Raw genomic sequence first — 21900 nt, forward strand, 5'->3', positions numbered from 1 at the left:
TTCACTACCATTGACCATGGTATCCTTCTGGAGCAGCTGTACTCTTGTAACCTCTAGGTTAGATTACTGCAACACATTATACATAGGACTGCCTCTGAAGACAGTTTGGAAACTTCAGCTAGCGCAGAAATCAGTGGCCAGGTTGCTCACTGGGGCGAAACAGTTTAACTGTTACATTGCATTGATTCTGATCTGACTGCACTGGCTTCCAATTAGTTTCGAGGCCCAATTCAAAATGCTGGTTTTGATCTATAAGCCTTAAACAGATCAGGACCATAATACTTCAAGAACTGGCTCCCTACGTTTGAACCCACTCAGACCCTGAGATCATCCTCTGAGGCCCTTCTTTGTGTGCTTCCTCCACAAGAGGTTTGGAGTGTGTCAACATGAGAACGGGTCTTTTATGCAGTGGCTCCCTGTTTGCGAAATGATTCTTCAACATCAACATTGATGGACTAGTCATGTTGTGTGGATGCCTGGTGATCATCTTCCAAAGCAACTACTCTATTCCAAACTTAAAAATGGAAAGCGTAATGTTGGTGGTCAATAATAGAGGTTTAAAGACTGTCTCAAGGCAAATCTTTAAAAATGTAGTATAAACACTGACAACTGGGAAACACTGGCCTGTGAGCACTCCAGTTGGAGAACAGCCTTTACCAAAGGTGTCATGGGCTTTGAAGAAACTCAATCTCAGGATGCAAGGGAGAAACGTGCTAAGAGGAAGGCATGCTTGGCAAATCCACACCGTGATCAACTCCCGCCTGGAAACCAATGTCCCCACTGTGGAAGGACGTGTGGATCCAGAATTGGCCTCCACAGTCACTTACGGACCCATTGTTAAAACCATGTTTATGGAAGACAATCTTACTCAGCTACAAGTGATCGCCAAAGAAGAAGAGAAGAAGAAGAAAGTTGTTTTTATTATGTATTTTGTAATTTCATGTTGTGAACCACCCTGAGATCTATGGGTGTAGGGCAGTATATCAACAACAACAACAACAACAACAAATCCAGTCACATTATTACTACTACTACTACTACTACTACTACTACGTGTTGTGCAAAATACGCACCAACCGAGTAGCAACAGCGGCAGGGTCGACGAAATAACAAAGTCGTCTTCAGTATCTTTGCTTGCTTTTATTTACAATTATATACACCACACTCCTCTACTCCTTTCCTCTCATTTCACAATACATCACCACCACCACCACCACACCCATGAACCATTTGCTTAAATACAGAATTCAAAATAGTCACTTACCCAATCACATTACAGTAAGCAAACTCTACCTTCAAATATTCAAATTAGCAAAAGCTCACAGGTGTGCTATCATTCAGAACAAGGTTACAAACACACATCTCTGTGTAGCACCATTGACCACATCAGTCTTAAAGGAAAAACCTAACAACCCCCTGCTGGTCAATGATGCGTAGCAGTAACATTCAGCATTTTCTGTGTATGTTTAAGATGTGTAGCTGTTGGCAAAGCTTTTGTGAAAATATCTGCTATTTGCTCTAGTCCAGCTACATATTCAAAAGTAATCACTTTTTCATCAATCATTTGTTTTGCAAACTCCAAGCGTAACCGTAATGTTCTGGTACGTTGGGTATTGCCTTCTGATGTCAAAATGGCTATTCCACTTTGGGAATCTATGTGCACGGGTATTGGTAATTTCACTTTTATTTTTAGGTCTGCAAACAACTGCAAAAACCATTCAATGTCTCTGATGGCTTCAGAACATGCACAAAGTTCACTTTCTGTGGTTGACATACAAATTATATGCTGCCTGCGCGTTCTCCATTCAAATGGACATTCATTGTATCTGTAAACAAAACCGGACACACCTTTATATTTGAAATGTTCAGATGCATGAGATGCGTCACAAAAAATATCGAACCCTGTATCATTATGCGCCTTAAAATGTAACCTGTAATGCAGCGTGTGTTTAAGATAAAGCACCACTCTTTTTAACGCTCGAAAACACTGCTTGGTTGGATTCTCCACAAATGTGGAAAGAAAATTAAAACTGAAAGATATGTCTGGTCTGGACACGCGCTGAATAAAGTTCAGCTTTCCTAATATCGACCTGTAAAGTGTTTTATCATGAAAAGGTGTATCCTCTTTAGTAAAAGTAAATCCACATGTTAATGGGGTTTCTTTTCCTTTTGTGTTTTCCAAATTTAGTACTTCTATTAAATCCTTAATTTTTGCAGTTTGATGTACAGCAAAAGAACCATCTGCACCCCTGTCTATTTGCATGGACAGGTAATTCTTAACTTTCCCCAAATCTTTTACATCAAAACGTTTACCAAGTTGAGAAAGAAACAATTGGTATTCCTTTAAATGTTTACATGAAAATAATAAATCATCAACATAAACGGCCAATTTGACAACAGAATTATCACATTGTTTGGTAAAAATGCAATTATCAGCTTTCCCCTGCGCAAACCCAAATTCGATCAAGGTTTGTTTTAAAGTTTCGTGCCAATTCCTGCCACTTTGATGCAATCCATACAGAGATTTGTTTAATTTACAAACTACTCCAGGTGCAGCATCTACACCATCCGGAACTTTCATGTATATGTGTTCATGCAAATCAGCATTAAGATAAGCTGTGGAAATGTCACAATGGTACAATTCACACCCATTGTTAACAGCATCTAGCATCATCAACTTTATACTTTCAAACTTCACACTCGGAGAAAACACATTCTCATAATCAATGCCTTCCAATTGTTGGTAACCCCTTGCTACTAACCTAGCTTTATATCTCATTACTTTATTTTTATCATTGAGTTTTACTTTGAACACCCACCTTGAGTCTATGACCCGCATATCAGGTGTTTGCTTCACAAAAGTCCAGGTGTTATTTTGATTTAGAGATGCAAGCTCAGAATCTATCGCTTTTCTCCATTGTTGAGCTTGTGACTTTGGCATGGTGTGTATCTCTTTAAAACTTTTTGGTTCAAAATTAACTTGGTTACAGTATACATTGTTTGCAACTTCTTCTATTTCCTCATCAACAGTAGCAATATTTCTACGTTTAAACAACTGCTCCTGTCGTTTCTGCCTTTGTAGCTGTTGTTCATCGATGTAACGCTGCGGCTGTCTAGTTATCCTACTGGAGCGTCTAAGCTCTGGTAAACTTTCACTGTCAGCTTTTAAATTTCCTTCCAAAACTTCAGACATACGGCTAGTAGAGGGCTTTGGACTTAAAGTATGGTCTGAGTTGTCCATTGCCTCTTGTTCCCCTTTAAACTCACATTTTCCAATCTCTGACTGATTACTGTCAGGATCGGTATCAACTGGCTGCTCGTTAGCATCAGCTGTACTCTCTGGGGATATTTCTTTTAGACCATCACTATCTTGAAACTCAGCTACACCATCCCAGTGTACTGATGGTATAATGCTACGAGTAAGGCGAAACTTTTTTTGTGTCTGGTAAATAAATGCGATAATTCCCTTGTTGATATCCCATAAATTTACCCGGGATACCTCTTTCCTGCAGCTTCCCTTTAGCTGGGTAATGCATCATAACATCACTGCCCCAAACACACAAATACTTTAGATTGGGACGCTTTCCAAAAAGCATTTCATAAGGTGTTACTGTTAATGCAGAATGATAGGATCGATTCTTTGTATGCGTGTAACAGCTCAAACATTCAGCCCAGAAGCTATCAGGAAGTTGAGCGTCATGGAGCATTGTTTTTATCCCAGATTGTAGGTTTTTGTTAACAACCTCAGCAATCCCATTCTGCCAGGGACTCCTGGGTGAGGACACTTGGTGTACTGTCCCCTGCGCATTTAGGAACTCTTCAAAATCCTGTGACATAAATTCACCTCCAAGATCAGAGTACAGATTTTGTATATTTTTACCAAAATGAGTCTTAACCCAATTGCAAAACTTTTTATACATTTCTAGTGCTTGAGACTTCTTAGAGATTGCATATGTCCAAACATATCTGGTTTTCTGGTCCACAAGTGTTAGCCAGAATCGGGACCCTCCAAGTGATTCTGGCAATGGTCCTACTAGATCACAGTGAACCCTTTCAAAAGGCTCTGCTACTTCTCTCATAGTGCTTTTGCCCTTTTGTGCCACCTTAATTTTATGTTTGCAGCATGACAGACAGTTCATGTAAAATTTACACGGTTTAATCTCTAGACCATGCACTATATCCCGTGTTTTCAAAACATCTGCAAAGTTTTTATGACAAAGTTTGCGGTGAGCTTCATGTAAGCAGTTTTTATGTGGCTGGCAATTTGCTAACCCCTGCCTGCTCTTATTGGCTACACCACGACAGCTATTGCTTCCTCCAGAGGAGTGAAACTTGAGTCTGTAAAGCCCATGAGTCTGTTTTGCATAGAGAACCTGCTTGTTGGCTCGATAAAACCGGCACATTTTTTCAGTAAATTTAGCTCTAACACCTTGACGTGCAAACTGATAAACTGATAATAAGTTCCCACACAATTCAGGGCAATAAACAACATCTGATATAATAATATTCAAACTATGCAGTTTTATAGTCCCCTTTCCAAGTGAGGGCAAAACTATTCCATTCGCTAAATGCACATTTCCAGTCTCTGGTGTGTAATTTATGAAGAGACTGTGATTGCTGCACAAGTGCTGCGATGCGCCACTATCGATGATGAAAAAGTCCCAGTTACCTCTTTTAACTTCACAAGCCTGTGGTTCTGCAAAGAATGCTTGTGGCTCGGGTCGACTACCTCGTTGCGGTCGCTGTGAAGGCTTCCACGCCTGAGTGACTGTGTGTCCCTTTTGCGACCTAGAGGAAGTCTTTTTACTCTTTGCTCTGCATTCCGAAGCAAAATGTCCCAAAAGACCACAGGCAAAACATTTCTTGTTGGCTCTTAAAGCTACAACGTCCCCATTGTCATTTGAATGCACATTCTGCTCTTTGGGAACTGGCATAACAGAGGCGTCTCGCCTGTCCAGCTCTGCCATCAGTTTTGCAGTCACACCTTCAATACTCAGCTGGTCAGGAGGGACCAAAGCGAGCTGGCTTGCGACTGCATCATATTCTTTGTTTAATGAGCAGAGGATTATAAAACAAAATTGATTAACAGGAACCACAATGTCTCTTCTCAAAAGCTCCAACCTGATTTCCTGTAAATGTCTCAGGTGAGCTGCCAAGTCACCGCCAGGTTGCAGCTTTGCCTGATAAAGCTGGCGGTAAAAAGCCAAGGCTGACGCGGACTCTTTTCTCAAATGGACCGCAGCCAAACTCTCCCACATTTCTTTAGCCGACGTTTTATCTCTGATATACACAACTTGCTGGTCGGACACTGCTAAGTTTATAAAAGCTTTGGCTTTGTTATCCCCCCGTGTCCATTCAGGGGTAAGTGGCTGAGGAGGGGTGTCTGTGGCGTAGTTAAACAGGTCCTTACATTCGAGTAATCCTCTCATTCTATAGGACCAAAGACTATAATTACCATCAGTTAGTTGAGGAAAGGTAAGCGCCGTCTTTTCGCCGTCATCCATCTTGGATATACTTCTGGCTCCTTTTCGACTGGCAGATAGCTCAGCTTTGCAGCCCTCTTAGCAAGCAGTTCAAACACCCATGCGCAGTTTCTGGGCCCATAACCGGATGTTGTGCAAAATACGCACCAACCGAGTAGCAACAGTGGCAGGGTCGACGAAATAACAAAGTCGTCTTCAGTATCTTTGCTTGCTTTTATTTACAATTATATACACCACACTCCTCTACTCCTTTCCTCTCATTTCACAATACATCACCACCACCACCACCACACCCATGAACCATTTGCTTAAATACAGAATTCAAAATAGTCACTTACCCAATCACATTACAGTAAGCAAACTCTACCTTCAAATATTCAAATTAGCAAAAGCTCACAGGTGTGCTATCATTCAGAACAAGGTTACAAACACACATCTCTGTGTAGCACCATTGACCACATCAGTCTTAAAGGAAAAACCTAACACTACGCCCCTTATCATTTCATTGAAATCCATTGGCACATTTTATGTGAACTTGTGTTTGAGTCTCACATTGATGTGTGAGGTGGGGGTGGGGGTGGGGGTTGACACAGATTAGCTGAGCAGGTGTGACAGCTCAGAATGTTCAGTGGCTCAGAGAACATTGCAGTTTGCATTCAAGCTTCTGTGAGGGAAGGAAAAGTTGCCAGCTGGCTGAGATTAAATGTTGATACACACAGGGATTGGTGGAAGACTAGCAAGGAGTGTAAGGCAGATGGGAAAATAATGGAGGACACCAGAGGATGAAAGCTGAAGGAAAGGTGAGGGTGTGCAGTGCTATAAGAAAGAAGAATCTGAAGGAAAAATAAGTAGATCTTGGGGGTGGGAGGAAAAATGAGACAGGCAGTTACAATCAGAGACATTTAGAGTGCTTAAGCTGAGAGGGCTATAGATGGGGAAGTAGAAGCAAAATAAAAAAGTCCAGGGAAAAGTTAAAGGCAGTGGAAGGAATTAAGTTGTGGCCTGTTTATACCAAAGATATGTTACCCAAAGTGGGTCTGGAAATACGTTAGTCCTCTTTAGCCAAATGAAGACAGCAACGTCATGGAAAGAGTTCACATTTATTGCAGACTGTACCATGGCAACATAGTTCTGAAGAAAGTTTATAAATTCACTATTCTTATATCTCGTGCAAAATGTTGCATTTTTGGTAGTCTGTTACATGAAGCAGTCAGTCTGGAGCTTCTAGTCTCTTCAAGGCCACTTCGCCTTTCTGGTTTGCGAAGCTGATAAACAAGGCCCTGCTTGTTAGCAAAAAGACAGGTTGAGGTGCATGAAAAATCTCTGCTTAGCTAGTTATATACTTTTATGCAGGACAATGGCACAGATAGATTGTGGTTGTGACTGAGAACATGTTTATGCAGGCTCAACACTTAGCAGGCTGTATGCTCAGAAATGCCTGCCTGCTGTGTTGTCCCCAGTGGCTCTCAGGTCATGAGATTCACCTAGGTCCCAGGTAATGACACTCAGGTATCAGATATGGGAAGGGAAAAGGCAGTTTGCAAACACACAGGGAAATAAGGAGGCAAGACACAAGGTTGGGTGAACTGGGCCACATTTATTTTAACACCAGAACATCTGCTTCGCCCTGTCCTGGGACCCCACAACTCTGGGAGCGTGTTACAGGTTGTCCCAAAGGAGCTGAAGGCAAGTCTTGGGACTATACCCTTCACCCTTAAAGGGACCTAAAAGTGCTGATGACTCTCTGCACTTTCCCACCACTGTAGCCAGTTAACCTCCTTAACAGCTATCCATGTTAATTACATCCACCACCAAATCAGTAGAGTAGGTGAAATAAGCTTTCCAGTTATGCCTACCTGGCCCCAAGCAGTGACCAGCAAAGTCTGCAATGAAAAACAGGTAGGGGGGGGTGGATAATGAATGAAGAGGCAGCAAGAGGGGCAGACCAGACTTAAATAGGCCACAAAGGCTCCACATTCCCTTGTTAGTGTGGCGTGTGTTCACATGCTGAAGCCAAGCCTCTGTGTTCCCTTCATTGTCAAGAAAGCTGTACACCACCACTGCTGCTTTAAGGGCATAGTTAGAGGAACTGTGCATCTCTCATTCTTAACAGTACAGTGGTACCTCGGTTTTCAAACAGCTTACCGTAGTTCCCGAACAACTTGGAAATCGAACGCCGCAGAGTTTGCAAACTGTACTTCGAAAGCCGAACGTGCTCCTGAGCTTCCATTTGTACTGTTGTGCTGCTTATTTGCGTTCCCCCGCCCTCATCATAATTGAAGCCTTCCATTTCTGATTGCAGTGTTCTGAGGTGATATTTGGTGCTTTTGTTTTTGCTAATTTTTTGCACTTTTGTTTGTGTGGCTTTTTCGTTTTGTGACTGTGGCTTGCTCTTCTTTTTATGGGACTCTTACTTGTGACTTGTTTTTGTGACTGGAACCAAGTTCAGCTACTGATTAATTGATTGTGTGACTGTGGAAATGAATAAAAGCACCCCCCCCCAAATCCAAACAATGACTATCATCAGTGCAGGTAAGGGGAAAAAATTAATTTTAATTTTTATCATCTACAATATTGTATTCTTTATTTTATAGTACAGTTCATTGATTATTGCTTTCCTTTTATGGCTCAATGGCCTTGTTAGATAGTAAAATTCATGTTAAATTGCTGTTTTAGGGGTTGTTTTTAAAAGCCTGGAACGGATTGATCTGTTTTGCATTACTTTCTATGGGAAAATGCGCCTTGGTTTTGGAACACTTTGGTTTTGGAACAGACTTTTGGAACGGATTAAGTTTGGGAGCCAAGGTACCACTGTATTGCAATAAGCCTCTTTAAATCATGTGAAATTCCATTTCTGCAAGTTGCAAACTGTTTTCTGTATTATTATTTAATTATTTACAAGATGAAATCCCATTCACATGGGATCCTGCAATGCCGGTCCTTAAAATGTGTGTGGCTTTGACCTTGAAACTACACGTCCATTTTCAAAGGTTTCTGCTTCCAGCCATTTATTTGTCAATTATTTTAATGTTCTCAGGTTTCCGTAACACTTCTGAGAGCTTCCTTCCCATAGATGGTAAGCCCAGTATTGGAATATTTCCAGTACAGGCTTTCACTTTAGTTTTTTGTGTTATACACTATAAATCACCATTATTGAAAATGCATGCTATTATTTTCCCACAGGTAAGGGGTGGGGTTTGTTGGAATGCAAGCAATAGGTGTGAGTTTAGTGTGAGTTTGGTTTGTTGTAGGGCAGTTTCGGGGGGGGGGGGCAAAACAAAATTTTGTGCAGAAGGTTTTTGGGATAACTTAGCAGGCTATTGTGTGGTATACTGCGAAGTGATCTTTTATGCATGGTCTTTGAAGCTGGAAACACAGGCTTTCATTGAGCAATGTTGCTGCTTTGCCACAGTCTGTTCAATGTGTGTCAACCAAAAGAATGGGGTTTCTATTGATACTACACTGTTGCTAAGCATGCTCACTATACAATAATTTACTATTACCATATGCACTTTGGTTGTCATTGTTGTTGCTGTATTCATTCCAGGACACCTGTACTTGAATAAATGAATAAAATATATTCAAACAGGCAATATGATAGTATCACCCTTTACATATCCGGTGTGTACATATAAAAACAGGTTTTCTAACAGAAGACATGTCATGAAGTGCTCTGGTTATCTGATGATCTTGTAATTAGTTCCACCATATAATAATAAAATACTAAACAGAGCTTTAAGACATTAACTAAATAAATTGCAGCATTTCAAAAACCAAAAGTAATAATTTACCCTAAATTTTATGACATAAGACAGTAATTTAAATATTTCAGTGCATTCAAATGTTCAATTAATAATGCTCTTAAGCTTTATTTTGCAGTTCTACTTGCTGAGCTGATTTAATATCACCAAACAATCTGTTGCAGGAGGAAATTAATATTCGAGCAATTAAACCATTACCTTTCAAATAGCAATGAGTGCTAAAAAAATAATAATTCTATGTTAGTGGTGAAGTTTTCTGAATTCTTAATACATGAAGAGCTATGATAAGTCATTCTAATGGTTCACAGAAACTCAACAAACTCCAGTTTGGGGGGTTTTTTTGTAGAATGAGGTCTACTTGGGATACATAGCTGCCAAGTTTTCCCTTTTCTTGCGAGGAAGCCTATTCAGTATAATGGAAAATCCCTTTAAAAAAGGGATAACTTGGCAGCTATGGGGATATTCTTCAAACATAGCTGAGTCACAGCCACATGAGAGCCATTTTGTGTGTGTGATGTGATCCCACATACCAAGCGGTGTATTGGACAACTAGCACTGTCCTTTAAAGCAGAAAACACCAAGTGCAAGAACACTCTTCTTTTCTGTGATTTCCGGCAACTGGTATTCAGAAGCATACAGCCTCTAACCACAGAGAAAGAGTATCAAGGCTAGTAATTAGCAATAGCCTTTACCAACCCAGCCGCATCACAGATTGCCATAAGAAAGCCGTCTGCTTAATTGATTTTGCAGTTTACAAACACAATTTTTCAACAAACCCATGATCATGGTTTATGATTTATTAAGTTCCCATATCACCCTTCATCCAAAGATCACAGGGCAGTTTACAAAATAAAAATACAAAAATACATACAATAATAACAAGCAAAACCAATATCCCACCTCCCAGGTTAAAAGGCCATAGATTGTTTAATGAGCCAAATACCTGAAAGAAGAAGAATGTTTCTGCTTGGTGCCTAAATATATGTAACAAAGGTGCCAAGCAAGCCTCCCTATTGAACTATGTGCAAAAGGTTCATACAACTCATTACTGGACCACCAGCTATCTAGGTCCATCTTAACCCACTGATTTTTTCTTTATCCTCTTTCAGTGTCTCACATCTATCTTTGGAGCCACACCTCTTCAACTTTTCTCCATCACTCTCCCTTGTTTGCTCCTTACGTCCACATAAGCCCTACTGTTAGTTTTAGATTGTCTACCCATCACATAGGTAGTTGTCCCCTTGGTCTTTTAAAAATAAAGCATACTAACATTGCTTTGTTTCATTGCCCTGAATCCCCTCTTGCCACATGTCCTGCATGTGTCCATTTTAACTTCATGGCCCTTTCCACTGCATCCATAACTTTCAATCTCTGTCATATTCAGTTATTAGTTTTTCTATATCTTAATGATATTCCCAACATTGTGCATTCCATGACTTCTTGTTATTCTTAAGCTGCTCGTGTTTTTCTGTGTCATGTTTATTTTTCATTATAAAGTTGAGCTTTCCAAAGGCTGCCCATAGTTGTTTTATTCTCTTCTCCATTTCCGCTCTTTGATTTTCTATTCCTAGCATGTTTTTTTATCATAAATATTTGTCTACTTGTTCTGTGGTTAAACCACTGAGCCTAGGGCTTGCTGATCAGAAGGTCGGCGGTTCCAATCCCTGTGACGGGGTGAGCTCCCGTTGCTTGGTCCCAGCTCCTGCCAACCTAGCAGTTCGAAAGCACGTCAAAATGCAAGTAGATAAATAGGAACCGCTACAGCGGGAAGGTAAACGGTGTTTCCGTGTGCTGCTCTGGTTTGCCAGAAGCGGCTTTGTCATGCTGGCCACATGACCTGGAAGCTATACGCCGGCTCCCTCGGCCAATAATGCGAGATGAGCGCGCAACCCCAGAGTCGGTCACGACTGGACCTAATGGTCAGGGGTCCCTTTACCTTTACCTTTACTTGTTGTATTGCTTTATTTTCTAATTGTATTTTATTATTTTCTTTAAAAACTACATTTGTCTTGGCTAGATTCATCTTCAGTCCTACCAACATTTATTGTAGTTCTTACTGACTTCTGACTTTTACTCTATCATCTGCATTTCATTGATGATCTAGGTATCTTCTATTGACATTGATTCCTTTTTCTGACCATTCCAGCTTTTTATACACATCTTCCAAGGTGAGTAAAATAGCTTAGGTGATAAGCAATCTCCTTGTTGTATGCCTCTTTTTAAGGGTTTTGGATTTGTCTTTACATGGAGATTTGTTGCTGTTGCCTCATCTGCCATTCTTGCAGTAGATGGTTGTATCAGCTGTCAATTCTACAGTTTTGTAACGCTCACTGTACAGCCCAAGTTTCAGTACTGTCAAAGGTTTCTTTTATAATTGAGTAATCCAATGTATATAGGAATTTTATGTTCATTACATTTTTCTATCAGTATTTTCATAGGTAATAGATCTCCTGTGGAATATCCTTTTCTAAACCCTATCAATTCTCAAGTTTTTTCTTATTCCCTTCTTTGAATAATAGTACCATCCATTGGTTTACTGACTGCAAATTCAGGTGTTTGGGGTGGAGTGTAGGGTAGGATGAATACTTAGGAAAAGATGGTCAGAGCTGTCTCTGTGTCATTGGTAAGCTTGAAGGGCAATTCCAACAAGCCCTTGTTGTGAGGACTCTCTAAGTTCAAGTCAGCAGTGTAGTAGAGGAGATGTGATCTTCTGATCTAGATCGTTAGCTACTCTGATCTGGATCAGTCTGTGCAGGGGGCAGGGGGTGCTGACTGCCCTGCTGATGATGCCAAGAGAGCAAGAACCTGAGCAGACATAAATTATGGAGTGACAGAATCTGTTCCTTTTTTCAAAGTAAAAAATTATAAGAGGAATCAGATCAAAGGCCCACCTAGCCCAGCATTCTATTCTCATAGGTGCCTATGGGAAGCTGTGCTAGCAGGGAATGAGTGTACTGGCCTCACTTCTTAGTAGACTGTGTTGTTATGCCTTTAAAATATTGTTCCAGAAGTAGTTACAATGACACTTGAAAAGAACAGGCAGAGATCCAAAGAGATGTTCTAAAAGTGGTCAAGGGCTTGTACATGCCTTGTGGGACTTTAGAACTCCCCCCCCCATTTAACTACAGATCCCCTGTGCCCATTCACAAACTGCTTCTGAAACTCATCCCATTTTCAAAAACAGACCACCATATGGCATATAGCACCACTGTTTGGGAAACAAACCCCAAGCCTGCTGGGCTTTGGATCTTGGCCACAATGTCTATTAGATTTTGATGAGTGCTGCATAGATTCATTTTTATTTGTAGGACAGGGTTGTCAACTTTAATCAGCTCCTGATTTGTTAAAAGTTGAGCAGTAGTTTGATCTGCAGGTTCTAACAGGTGAAATTGTTTATCTCTATAACATGAATAAGCTTAATTTTCTGATTTCTGTAGATCAAAGTGTTGCTAACACCAGAGCACACTTCTTTTTTCTGGTCAGTTGTCAACACGATTTGTAAATATTCATCTTAAGCTTTACCAAAACATTCAAACTATAGAAGCACCTTGAATCTCATAGGAAATAATTACAGCAGGATATATACAATGTTATTGATGTATTCAATATGTTTCCCCCCCACTGCTGCATAATATATTCTACAGCACAGTATTTCTTCATGTTTCCCAAATAAAAAAACCAAAACCCACCAATTTATTTCAAATAAATCACAGAGCATGTGCAAAGTAATTTCAGTGTATTGGTTTCTATCAATTAAACTTAATGCTTAAATCTAGTACAGTATAGATTGTGTTAAGAATTCTCATTACTGCACTGAATCTGATAGAAATTAAACAATTCGCTCATTACCTTGACAGTGGCTTATGATATAATTACTGCATTACGGAGAAAATTGTGAATAATTCAACAAAGAAAGAGCAGGTAATTTATTTGCTAGGAAAACTTTTTATGCTTCTTGTCTTGTGAGCTTGGCCCCCAAGGAACATCTGCTTAATTCAATTCATGTCTGCAGCAATTGGGAGAATAGCATTTAGTCATGCAGATAAAGTGGCTACCAAGAGCGGAAGAAGAGACCTATCAGAATTGGCAACTGTTTTGTAAATACACTTTCATACACCACAATCACAATGATCCTGGCCCAGGATCAGTGTACACAGTCAAAGATTGAAAATGATTTTAAACCAGGTAGTCTGGGTAGCATGGATCCACATAATCACTCTAATTTCAAATCATAACCCACATGAAAGCTAAATGGGGAAGGTCTTTATAATTACCATACTTTTCCATCTATAAGATGACCCCATGTATAGGATGACCCCTATTTTGGGGGACTCAAATTTAAGAAAATGGGGGCGGGGAGATGGTTGAGCTTTTGGGGGGGTTGCCCAGAGTTGTTGAGCTTTTTTTAGGGGGATTGCCAAAAATCACCCACCCACATACGTCGCTAAATCCACCTCCCATCTGTCCCGTCACTGGCAGAAGCTGCCAATCGCCTGCCCAATTGCCAGAGTGTCAGCCAATCAACACCACACATTGACACAGCAACCAATAACATGCACAATAGCCACTGACAGCCTCAACAGCAACCAATCAAACGCCCAATCTATGCACTACCCATGTATAAGATGATGCCAACTTTTTAGCATAACTTTAAAGGGATAAAACATAGTCTTATACATGGAAAAGTATGGTAGTGTTTTTGGGTGGTTTTTTTTAAAGCCAAGATTATGGGCAGCTCCTCTGGAGTTCAATGGCACTATCTCCAAGCTAAGTAGGATTTTTGTTGCTGACAAGCCTGCTATTTCAGTGTAATATATTTTAGCATATTAATGCATAGGTAAGCACGCCTTTGATAAGCAAGTTACTTAATTGAATATTACATATATATAGCAGTAACACTTCTAAGTACCAGTTGGGATCTACCTTTTGCTATTTAAAATCCTGGATCTTTAAGAAAAGTACATTAGGACCAGAAATCTATTTGCGGGGGGAACCTCCCCGGGTAATTGTAGGTGTGCAAATGCTCGACCAGTTGGATTCCACCCTATTTTGCAGCTGCTAGTGAGGGGGGGGGGGAGGACTGCCAGAAAAAAGACTGCACCTAAAATACAATATTATATACCAGGTACTGAAGGAATGTATGAAAATATACATGCACACTTTTGCCTTTCAACATTGAAGCAAACAGCTGAGATAACTTAGCACAGCAGAGAGGCAGAAACCACCCAGGATAGTGATTTTAATGAAAGCAGCAACAAAAAGTCTTATCAAGGTGTTAAAAGTGCAGGTTGGTTTTTGTTGGCTGGTTTGTTTGGCTAAAGGTGAAGGCTAATACATAAAACTGAGGTATCACTTTCTCCATGTGGTCTTTTGAAAAGCTTCATTCTGTTAATGGCTTTTATAAGTGGGAATTAGAGCTGGAAGCAGACTCTCCGGTTTCAGCTGCAGTACAACAAAGATCCAAACAGAGAAGGGGGCACAATCTCCCTGCATTTGACAACATAGATTTTCATTTCATATAGCTGGAAGCTGCAAACCAAAAGGAACTAGGCAAGGACTGTAAAATCCTCTATCCCACCTTCCATTGTCTCCTTTCCAAATTTGTAATTGGGTGTGGAATAGTGAACTACTGGATATTACAGTAGTAGAATATGTTGTGAAAGGGCAATTAATGTAAAAGACAAGTGGCTATAGGAATTGGGCAAGTTCCTGCATTTTGTTATTGAGCACATTCTTTGTGATTATGTACAAGTTGAATGGATATGTGGAGGCAGCTCCTGTGTGATCAGGTACATATAAAGTGTTGAAGAAGAAACAGAGTTTTTTAAAACAACAACAACAACAACAACAACAACAACAACAACAACAACAACAAAGAAACCAAGAGAACTTGATAGACATATACTTAACACTGGAGATGTTGTTCCTTTGCCTTCAGCTGCAGCCTGAAACATAACAATTTAGGAGGCTGGAATTTCCCTTTCCCCTATCTTTATTTATTTAAAAGCCTGCCCTTCACCACTGCGTTATAAAGTGCAATATACAAATGTGACACTAGATGGCAACAGTGAGCTATGCAAAATTCAATGTATTTTTCAAAACTTTTTTTTTTAAAAAAAGGGTTTTCATAGTGTTTTTAATGTGTGTGTGTAGATTCCACCCTAGTTAACAATGAAGTATAAACTGAATAACTAATGCTACTCATTGTAGGGGACATACCCAAATATTTATGTTACCTGTTCCAGAAATATTAAGGCTATACCCTCTGCTCTTTCATTTGGAAGTAACTCTGACTGGATGTAGGAGAACTTAATTCTGAATAAATATATTTATTGTCAGGTTGTATAGATAAAATGGGTATTGGAGCCATAGCTTCCAAGGCTGATTAGTAACTCATCCAAGTAAGTCTCAGGACTGGTTCAGAAGCTGGCAACCAGAAACAATGATACAATCCTGCAAACCTACATGAGAGTAAAGCTGCTGCCTGTTGGCCTTTCAAATGTGTGTGAGGGGTTATTGCTTTTTATTATTAGGTTATACATGTTGTGTTTTTGTTGTTGTAAACTACCCTGTGATCTTCAGATAAAGGATGGTTCAAAAATTTAATAAATAATATTAACTTGGTGATAAAGATTTTCATATGCCTATGTTTACTTTTTATGTAAATATGCATAGGAACAAGATACACAGAAAGTAAGTTACAACCATCTAGAAATAATATGAAGGCAAGGAGAAAATATGCATGTCTAACAGCCACTACGCCATCTCCAGGATCACTTTGTAATTGTTGGACAAACTACTGCCATGAAGAAGACTTACCCACAGAATTATTTATGAAGGCAACTCCTAACAGAAACTTAGCCAAGAGAGAAGACTCATGCAGACAAACTGGAGGTAAGTCAGACATCATCAGTTGTTCAGTTTCATTATCTACATAATATGCACTTCTACACTCCTGCTTGACCTCTTAGTGTTCTGCTGAACAATTTTGTATTCTGTTGCTTTTTGGAATGTAACAGCTTACTGCTGCTTTGGAATAAATGTAGATATATTTTAGTTTTACTGTATGTGACCATGTTGATTAATAGTGGAACATGGGGATTCAATATGATACTTTCTGGATGCAAAACAGGTGCTTTTCCATTCTGCTGTAGGTCTTTCCTCGGTATTGCTGTATTGTTTGTTTGTTTGTTTGTTTTTTAAGGAAGTATTGTATATAAAATAAATAAATAAACTGCAGCTGGCTGAAACTTAGTCTCTAATTCCCAAGATAACCTAACAGGATATGATGTTAGAAATACATTCATGAGAAAGACAGATTGATGTGTAAAAATGAAATAATCAAAGGTGGTTGTTTTGTTGTTGTTTAGTCGTTTAGTCGTGTCCAACTCTTCGTGACCCCATGGACCATAGCACGCCAGGCACTCCTGTCTGGTGGTAGTGCATGCCAATACAAATGGAAAAAATGAACCCAGAAAGACAAGTATGGGGGCGGGGGGGGGGGTTAGAGAGAAAGAGAGAGAAGTGTCCTTGGGAGAGAACAAATCTAATCAAGGGAGATGGTGAAAGAATTCAAAAACAGGGAACAAAGTGATCCATCACACTGACATGCAGGGAAGCTGACTTTAAGTGACTCAAAGAAATATATTTAAAAATAAAGCTAATGTTTGTAAGCAATTCCATTGGGCATGCATTTTAATAGCATTCCTTCAAAACAGAGTCTTTTGAGATTGGCATGTACCCAGGATATGCTATCCTTTCCAATGCCAAGCTTGGATTCTAGTGGTAAGTGACAGCAACCCAGATGGTAGTAAGTCATGCAAACTTTTCACAGTAAATCTATTTCTAATGTCTGGCCAGTGGCTATGATAGATGGTGGGTTTTTTTTGCTAAGTGCTTTCCCATCAGAAACTCCACCTTGTATTTTACAATAAAACAAGGGCAGGGGGAGGGGACCTGCCACCCTCCAGATGTTGTGGCTACAACTCCCATCATCTCTGACAATAGGCCATGCTGTTGGGAATTGGAAGGATCACAGGTTGCCCACCCCTGGACAAATGTGACCATGTGCAAAGAAGAACAGAGTTCCTATATATGTATATGTTGTGTCAAGGGGAAATGTTGGCAGGTACCTCACACCTCCTTCTATTAAAAAAAAATATCTATAAACATGTGTCCCTATCCTCCTTTGCATATGGTTAGCCTAAATACAGCTGTATAAAACAGGTGAAGAAGAGGTGGGATGAAAGGGCTAGACCTGATATTCATTTTATTTCATAAAAAATTATACACCACTTGACTGTAAAAAAACAAAAACAAACCCAAGGTGGTTTAAAAGCCTCAAAGCAGTTTTGGAGCAAATGGGCATGGGTTTAGTGCAATTCCATGTTTATTCATTGATGCTATTTCACTCTATAACAGACATTTTCTGGGTAAGCAGATAGGTTAGCAGGTTAAGAACTCTACCTTTTTTGTGTAAAATGTTTACTGTACTTCTCCAGTATCTTCAGTTTAGCAGGTGAACTTTTCCCCGGAACCTGGCATAGAGAGATGATTCTACCAGGTTAATTCTGTGCTCCAGGTACATGCATTGCAACCTTTTTTCATAGACACTATTGAAGACACACATTGGTGCCATAATGGCAAACATGAGATGAAGTTCTCCAATCCAAGATTTTCAATATAAGCCCAGGGTGCTTGAAAGGTACTGCTAACCAATACACTATGTGTATTATATAATGCATCTAAAGCTAAAATGTGTGGGACAACTTGCAATGTGACAAACTTAGGTTTAATCCTACTGGCTGCTTAACCTGTATAGCAAATTGTACTATCTATCTATCTATATGTAAAACTTCTGAGTACCAGTTGTCAAAAACCACAGGAGGGAAAAGTGCTCTTGTGCTTGAATCCTGCTTGTGGGTTTCCCACAGGTCTTTGGTTGGCCATTGTGGTAGCAGAATGCCAGACCAGATTGGCCATGGCCTGATCCAGCAGGCTCTTATTATGTCACTATGTTCCAAATAATCTAAATTTGAAGTGAGGTAGAAAGGTAACAGTCAGAGTAAAGGAAAGGGTAGCAGAAGGAGATGTTCAAAATGCAGAAAGGGAATCTAGAGATGTAATCCTTTCTCAGTTCTGGGCAAGCATCCACTAATAGGATGGAGACTAAATTGAAAGTGGTGTGATAGTGTTCTTTAGCAAGGACATTCATCCCACTGTCATATCTGGACATGCGGGCTTTGTACAAATTGGAAGGGCTTAAAGCAAAACAAAACAAAACAAGAGACAACTGTGGACAAAAATAAATGAACATCATCCTTCACAACCTAGTGTTCTTCAGCTATTTTGGATTACAACTCCCATCAGTCCCAACCAGTATGGCTAAAGGTCAAGGATAATGGGTGTTGCAGCCCAAAACATCTGGAAGGCACCAGGTTGGGGAAGACAGATGCACAACATGGAAAATGATGAGTCTATCATGCTACCTCCAGATCTTAAACTATATGTAGTCCCTATAAGTACCTGTCTGCCTAGCTGGGACAATTCCTTTCACAAGCAAGGACCTGAAGGGTGCTATGACCCTTCTGACAGTTTGGCTGTGAAATATCTTTGGTATTTTAGCTTTTCAGTCTCCTGCCCTTTCGGCTTTCCATTTGGAAGGATGAAAAAGTGAGGAGTACTGGAAAGAAGTATCAGTTCGTTGTCCACTCCATGTGAAGCCAGAGTTTCCAAGATGGAGGAAAGGCGAAGCCTGGGCCCAACCACTTCACCCCAGAGCACTCTTCTCTGGACTACTCATCTTCCTCTAGAAACTGCGGGTGATGCTGCAAACTCTGAAACACTCTTGGAATGACTGGCATCATTCCAGGAGCAGCACCCTTCCTATAGCACCTGCCAGTAGGTTCACTTCCCTGAGCAGCCATTCTTTGGAAACTTCCTGATTTCTGGCTGGGGTCCATTGCATGGAGCCATCGCCTGGGACGAGAATCTCCGAAGAGGATATCATATGAGCCAATGACAGCTCTCTCCCCTTGCTGTTCTTGGCATGAGGTTGGCGGACTCGCGAGCCAGTTTTTTTTTTTTTTAAGTGCATCAACAGCCGACCCCAAAACAAGAGCCCCATACCAAGCGATCCCTCCGAGGCACCCCTGCGCCCTTGCATCAGAGCACGTGGGCGAGGCGTACGCGTGCGAGAGAAACTGAAAAGGAGCCCGCCTTGCTGCTTGAGGCCACACTGCCGCTTTGCCAAGGCTTCGCCTCTCCTTCCGAGGCAGCGCCGGCGACGTCCGTCTCACTCCGGGGAGCGTGAAACAGCCGAGGAGGAGGAGGAGGAGGACGGCGTGTCCAAACCCCTCTTGACAGCGCGCCATGAATCTTCTCCGAGCTTCCCTGCCCACCTGATCTGAAGCCGAACGGCCATCCCTCACTCCCGAGGAACGGCGCGGACGTCGTCTTGCCGCCTTCCTCCTCTTCCTCCTCCGCCTGCGCCAGCGAGAGGGAACGAGCCCTGAGCTCCGCCGCCGCCCGCTCGGCTAAGAAGGGCTGCTGCAACCTGCTGCCTCCTCGCGGCTTCCTCGAGTTCTCCCTCCCTCAGCGCTCTTCTCTTTTCTCTGCTGCTGCTGCTGTTGCTGCAGGAGGAGAGCGAAAACTGGCCGGTCTCCCTGACCCCCTAGATTTACCGTGTCGAGGCGACACCGCGCTTCCCTCCGGATTTGGCAGGCGCCTTCTTCTTCGCTCGTCCTTGCTCCTCGCTCAGCGAAGCTCCCTTTGCCCTGGATGGTGGGAGTGAACACCTTTCCTCTCGCGGAGAGGCTCCGCCAAGAAGCGCCTCTTCGCGCGGAGCACTCGCGGCGCGTGCTCAGTCTCTCCCCCGACATCCCGCCCTCTCTGCCTTAAACGTAACGTTCGCCGCCCCCCTTTTTTAACCTCAAAGTTTTTTATTATTATTATCTCCCGCTACTCTTCTTCCCCACCTCGCTCTCCCTTCTCAAGACTCCTGTTTCCGGGCAGAAGAAGAGCGAGCCTGCAGCCCGGGCGAAGCGTCGTCGTCGTCGCCGCCCTCTTCTTATGGGACTGGAGAGATGCCCGCGGACTGACTGAGGGAAGGAAGGAGCGCGGGGGGCAAAGCGGCTTCCCTCAGCCCAGGTGGCGCCCAAGCGAGGCGGGCCGGCGAGCGGGCGGAGGGAGGGAGGGAGGGAGAAGCGCGAGGACGGAGGGCGTCGCGGGAGAAGACGTCGCTTCGCCTCGCCTTGGCAGCGAGAGGAGCAGCTTCTGCGGGGAAGAGCCGCCGGCCGCCCGCGCGGGCAGGGAATTATCCGCCGGCTGTGCTGAGGTGGCTTCTTCTGCTAAGGTAAGAACAACCAGGTGGAGGCAGAAGGCGTCCGCGTCTCCTTGAAGAGCTCTTTTTGGGCTGCTCGTCCAATTTCTCTCTCGCTCCTCGCCTTGCTGCAGTGTCCGTTGGCGATGCCGGAAAGTTGCCGTCGGTGGGCTTCGGTGAGGATGGGCTGGGGAGGATTTGAATCCAAGTTGCGTTTCCCTCTCGCTTTCCTCGCGTGCCGAAGAAGCCGAGCCAGGCCCTGCGCTGCCAAGGCAACTGTTGTCACTGAGCCGAGAAAGGGGGGTACCTGAAGGTCATCCAGCCCAACCCCTTGACGAAGCCACGCAGGCAGAAATCGCCCCGTGTCGTGCAAGAAAATAACGACGGCATTCTTCTGGATGGATAGTGTGTGACGTGAGGCGCAGGGTGCCAGATATGGGTGCGAAAGGGTTGGGAGCTGAAATGCTCTCCCTCCCCCTCCCCCCATTTCAAGCTGTTGCAATAGCACCTTCTGCTAGTAAAAGTTTTCCCTTCCTTTCTGCATGTAGCACGGCTGCGTGTCTAGTTCCGCGAGAAGATGGGAGCTTTGCCCGTGGTGAGAGCTATTTGCCCACCATGTTTTCCATTCCTCATTTAACCTTTTAACATGTAAGATCTGAGATAGCTCACTCGGTAGGGCGTGAGACTCTTAATCTCAGGGTGGTGGGCTGGAGAGATTCCTGCATTGCAGGGGGTTGGACTAGATGATCCTAGGGGTCCCCCTCCAGCTCAGTAATTCTATGATTCCATGATTCCTTAGTGGAGGAGGGAGCAAAAGGCTCTGGAATGTAATGAAAGGCAAATCTCACTCCCCCAGTTTATTCTGAGGCAGTCGTCCTCAAATAAAAACCCTTAAAGTTACTCAAGATGCTTACTAGGCATCTTCAGTGGAGTGGAGTAAGTTCTGAGTAAAGAAGCAAAGAGCCACGATGAAATTAGAGAAAGGCGTGACTTTCCCTATTTCTGGGGTTGATGGGCACTGAGAGTTGAGGGAGAGCGAGCACCGTTCTCGCGCTGTCCTTCCTGAATCTGTGACGAAACACCATTTCTGCTAAAGCAAATACTAGGGGAGAGAAGCATTGCCCTGGTGTGGTGATCGTCGCCTGTTTCCCAAGCAAAAAGTTGCGCCGGGTAGGATGTGAAGGCGAAGGGAGCTGCTCCTGCTGCGCCTGTGTGCTTTGCTTATCTGCATATGGTAATAACCGGTCAGAGAGAGAGAAATGAACCCGTTAGTATTCTGTTCTTGTAAGACTTGGCGCGGGAGAGATAGGCTGCTGTTATATTTCATTTCCGATCT

At 42.3% G+C, this 21900-nt stretch overlaps 1 protein-coding gene across 2 annotated transcripts in view; it reads left to right on the forward strand.

The window, feature by feature from the left end:
* Positions 1-20458: 20458 nt before the first annotated feature.
* The window catches only part of PCDH15 (protocadherin related 15), a 620078-nt gene continuing 618636 nt past the window's right edge, over positions 20459-21900 (forward strand). For both annotated transcript variants that reach the window (XM_035137532.3, XM_035137542.3), the window contains exon 1: positions 20459-20597. The gene's annotated coding sequence lies outside the window, so the exon portion shown is untranslated. The remainder of the gene's footprint in view (positions 20598-21900) is intronic.

The sequence above is a fragment of the Zootoca vivipara genome, chromosome 5 (genome assembly GCF_965207765.1).
Source record: "Zootoca vivipara chromosome 5, rZooViv2.hap1.1, whole genome shotgun sequence".
NCBI classification, from domain to species: Eukaryota; Metazoa; Chordata; class Lepidosauria; order Squamata; family Lacertidae; genus Zootoca; species Zootoca vivipara.